This window comes from Tupaia chinensis, unplaced genomic scaffold (genome assembly GCF_000334495.1).
Source record: "Tupaia chinensis unplaced genomic scaffold, TupChi_1.0 Scaffold000275_1, whole genome shotgun sequence".
Lineage (NCBI taxonomy): Eukaryota > Metazoa > Chordata > Mammalia > Scandentia > Tupaiidae > Tupaia > Tupaia belangeri.
The window spans coordinates 8,292,523-8,297,442 of NW_006159757.1; the positions used below are offsets into that span (position 1 = coordinate 8,292,523).

Consider the following 4,920-nt stretch of genomic DNA (forward strand, 5'->3'; position numbering starts at 1 on the left):
ACCGCTTGCCGCCCGCCCCGCCCGCCGATGACGCCGGGTAGGGACCGCGGTGCGCCCGGGCGGAGCTGCGGGAGGGGGCCGAGGAGCAGAGCTGGACAGCACCGCGCGTCCCCTCCCTCCCCGGGCCCAGCCGGGAGTCGGTCCCCAGAGGGACTTGGTGCGCGCCTGCACAGGACGGGAAGGGCGCGCGGCCCCCGGCGGGAGGGACATGTGCGGGGAGTCGCAGGGAAGGTAGCGAAGACTGTCGCCATCTGCGACCTGCTCCGGCCGGCTCTCGGCTCTCGGGTCACCCACCAAAGGACGTGGAGTGCACAGGCTCGGACTTCGGAGGTCAAGGAAGGAAGCCAGTTCTGAGGAGCCCAGAGTGGCAAAGCAAGGGCGGAGCTGTGTCGTTGAGCAATTTCGAGAAATGCGTGCGTGCTTCTCCCAGCCCACCCGTACATTGGTACGCGTGCCGCAGGGCAGGGAGCCGGGCGGGACGTGGGGCAAGCGGCCCTTCTCGTTTTTTCAGGCAGAGGGTAGCTGGAAGGTCGGGGTAGAGCATGCGTCCCTAGGAGGAAGCAATGTGAGGGCAGGCTGCATACCTGTGGTGCTGGAAACAACTCCCAGTTCCTACGCCAGCAGGAGCCCAGAGAGGAGCGGGTGGTAGGGGCAGCGGGAAGCACGCGCTGGCAGAGCTAGGGGGAGGAACCTGGCAGTCCTTTGGTGTATTCGAGAACTTGGGTCACTAAGTTGTAATCTCAGCCGGAGGATCGAGTGAGGGATTCATTCTTCGAGTTTTGTCTCGGGAGCTAGAGGAAGGAGAGGAAAAGCGAGGTGAGTCTGGCTGTGTTCTTGTCAGCGCTTCTTAACTCTTTTTCAACCAGGGAATTCCTTGGGGGCCTGATGAAAGCTGTTAACTCTCTGCAGCAAATGCATATTCTAACACCACGTGCATAGAATTTGGGGGTCAAAGACCCAAGGAGGGCCACCCATGGGCTCTTCAGATAGTCAACAGCCCCAATAATTTACATCCAGTCCATCAGTCTGCCCAGGACCTAGCGACACCCTTTCCATCCACAGTTGTTGCCGTCTTGCTTGTTCTGAACCTCTAGGATCTGCAAGGTTTCATGAAGTTTCATTTTCCTAGGACTAGGATGCTGGTATTCCTCCCCATTTCTGAGAAACTGGGAAGTTATCTTGGTAACTGGGTCAGTTTCTCCCAGCTGGCTAACCAGTGTCCTGTGACCCTTGAAGAGATGCCAGAGACGGCCCTGTGACTGGGGCAACTATATTTCACAACAGGAAAGTGAAATGCAGCTTTAGTCAGAGTCCAGCACACAGCAGCTGTCTGCCTTGTAACAGCCCCAGGGAGAGCCCTCCCCAGGAAGGTCTCTGCAGCCCTAAGGTGGCACACAGCCTCGGTCTCACCTCGCCAAGGTGTTGTTGACACTAGGGAGCTCCCAGTCTTTGGGTGTTTTGTTCGGTTTCTAAACAGCCTTCCTGAGGTATAATTAACTGACATTATAATGCTTGTATTTAAATATCGTTTAAAAGTAAATGCATACAAACATGAAACCCATGCCAAAATCTAGAGAGTGAACATATCTATCACCCATGCCCTGCACAGTCCTTACGTTCCAGCCCACCCTGTCTCCCAGGCAACATCTTATCTGTTTCCTGTCACTACCAATTTGTTGCACTTTCTAGAAGTTCGAGTACATGGCATAATACCGTGTGCTGTTTTGGTCTGGCTTCTTTGACTCACAGTCTGGCTTCTTTGCCGACCACAGTTCAAGTTGAGAATTCATTCACATTGTAACTTGTCTCGGTAGGTCATTTCTGCCTATTACTGGGTAGTAGTCCATTGACCACTGTCACACCTTGTTTACCCATTCCCTTGTTATTAGGCGTTTGGGTTGTTTCCAGTTTGGGGCTATTAAGTATAAAGTGAACACGGGCGTGGTGGCGCCAGCCCTAGGATAAAGCTGCTGTGAACATTCACACACAGGTTTTTGTGTGGACATATGCTTTTATTTCTGTTGGGCAGACAATGGCTAGGAGTGAAGTGCTGGACCATGTGGTATGCTTATGTTTAAAGAAAGTGCCAAACCAGGGCCAGCAGGTGGAGTGGTGCTTAAGGCACTAGACTCCCACATGGCCGACCACAGTTCAAGTCCTGGACCTGGTGGCTAGCTTTCTCACTTTCTCTCTCTGATGAGCGCATGTGCCCTGTAGCAAAATCAAAATATAATAATGACTAGCAACATTACATAAATAATTCTTTTTTTAAAAAGTGCCAAGCCATGTCTCAATATCCCACTAACAGGAACGTTCCATTTCCTCCACATCCTTGCCATCACTTGGCATTTGAGTCTTTTGAATCTGACCTATTCTAATAGGTATGTGGTGCTCTCTCCTTGTGGTTTTAATTTGCATTTTCCAAATAACTTGTGATGTTGAGCATCTTTTCATATGTATGTATATCTTCTTTGGAGGAGCATCTGTTTAAATCTTTTGCCCTTTTAAAAATGGACTTGTCTGGCAGGCTCCTTAGCTCAGCAGTTAGGCCCATTTGGCTGACTAGGGTTCAAATCCCAGTTCCAGTAGCTTGAAAACCACTCTGGGCATGTGTGCATGAGTACCTAAAATTCTGACGGGATGGAGGAAAGAGGGAAAAAGATTGCAGTGTACCTGCACCTTATTGGTTGTGGGAGGGTTCTCCCTCTCTCTCTTTCTCTCTCCCTCTCTCTCTCCTTACTGCACATGTCCTCTGAAAAAATTTTCAAAATTTAAAAAAATTGAGTTGTATCAGTATTGCATTTGAGGAGTTCTTTATATACTCTGAATACAAGGCCTTTATCAGATATGTGATTTGTAAACATTTTCTCAGAGTTTATGGCTTGTCTTTTCATTTTCTTAATAGTGTCTTATGAAGAGCAGAAGTTCTTAATTTTGATGAATTTAAACTTACTCATTTGGGGCCAGCCCATGGCGTAGAAGTTAAGGCACCTGGACCCGCATGGTCAACTGCAGGGTTTGAGTCGAGGATCCGGCAGCTTGAGAAACACATCCAGTGTGTGTGCTTTTGTGCCCAAAATGCTAAAGAGAGAGAGAAAGAAGAAGGGCTTGAGGAGCGACCATTCCCCATGGGGGAGAGGGTGCTTTCTCTCCATCTCTCCGTCTCTTTCCAGAGAGCATACATGCGTCTCTGACAAATTAAAAATGTATATTAATTTGTTATTTTGCTGTCATATCTACGAAATCTTTGCCTAGCCTAAGGTCATGAAGGTTTTCTTATATGTGTTCCTCTAAAATTTCTATGTAGTATTAGGGTTTACAGTTGGGTCTGTGATTCTTTTGTGTTCGTTTATATATAATGTGAGACATGGATTAAAAGTTGTTTTGCAGCACCAGCAGTTAGCCAAATGGCTATGTTGCTGAACTCCCATGTAGCCTACTGCAGTCCGAGGCCCAGACCCGGTGGCTTAAACTCACACCAGACACATGTACAAGCATGCCCAAGATCCTGAGAAGAGAATGGAGGAAAAGGGATTGCAGCATGGCCATCCTGCCGGGGGAGGGGGTGATTTCTCACTTTCTATCTCTCTGTCTCTCTCTATCTTTCTGGTGAGTGCACACACCCTATAGCAAAAACCTCTTCCCCCCCCAAAAAAAAATTGTTTTGCTTATCTGTTTGTTGCAATGTGGACATCTAATTATTCCATCACTGTTTGTTGAAAAGATTACTTTATATATCTTTGAACATCAGTTGTTTATACATATGCAGAGTGATTACAGTGTATAAAATAACAATATAAAAATAAAATGTATTTCTACATGTTTGCAATGAACAATTGAAAATTAGAAAAAAATTTTTTGAGAGGTTTTTGCTATAGGGCATATGTGCTCGCCAGACAGAGACAGAAAGCGAGAAATCATTCCCTGGGGGGAAGGCCACACCGCAATCCCTTCTCCTCCATTCTCCTCTCAGGATCTTGGGCACACACGCACATGTGCCTGCCGTGAGTTTTATGCCACCTGGCTGGGACTCGAACCATGGTTGACTACATGGGAGTCCAGTGACATCACCATTACGCTAACTGCTAGTCCTGAAAATTAAAAATTTTAAACATTTGCAATAGTATCAAAAATGTGAAATACTTAGGGTTATATCTGACAAAAGATGTGAAAGACTTGTATACTAAAAACCACAACCATTGCTTAGAGAAATTTTTTGAGACTTTTTTTGATATAGGCCACATGCGCTCACCAGAAAGACAGAGAAAGAAAGAGAGACAGAATGCAAGAAATCACACCCCAGGGAGGATGGCCATGCCACAATCCCTTCTCCTCCATTCTCCTCTCAGGATCTTGGACACACCCGAACATGTGGCTGGCATGAGTTTAAGCCAACAGGTCTGGGACTCGAACCATGGTAGACTACATGGGAGTCCAGTTTTTGGGTCATTACTCCAACTTCTGGTCCCACGCTTATAGAAATTTAAAAAGAATAAAATCAATGGAGAGATATACCATTGAACAGATTAATATCATGTATGTGTCCAGTCTCCCAAAATAAAAATTCCAGACCCAGGCAGAAGAGGCCAGGCCTTCAGAAGAAGGTTCCACATGGCTCCTGCGAACTAGGTATTTCAAGGCACAAGAGAAATGAAGACTTTCTACTGATAATTCAGCCTCCAGCAAACGAGCTAGTGGCAGAAGAGGCCAGGCCTTCAGAAGGAAGTTCCACATGTCTCCAGCAAAGTAGAATAGGGTTAAAATATTCCTCAATATCTACTGAATCTGCTGCACCAGTGATCACAACAGAATGGCAAAGAGATTCTAGATCACCTCTGTCTGCTTGCTCCTGAACATTCAGGCTGAACTTCAAGAATTTGAAAGAAACACATAATCCATTAGATGACAAGAAATCACTGC

The 4,920-nt window shown here is 46.9% G+C and overlaps 1 protein-coding gene across 3 annotated transcripts in view; it reads left to right on the forward strand.

Moving 5' to 3' along the window:
• The window catches only part of IL15RA (interleukin 15 receptor subunit alpha), a gene marked incomplete at its 5' end in the record, with an annotated part of 41,685 nt that overhangs the window by 1,015 nt on the left and 35,750 nt on the right, over positions 1-4,920 (forward strand).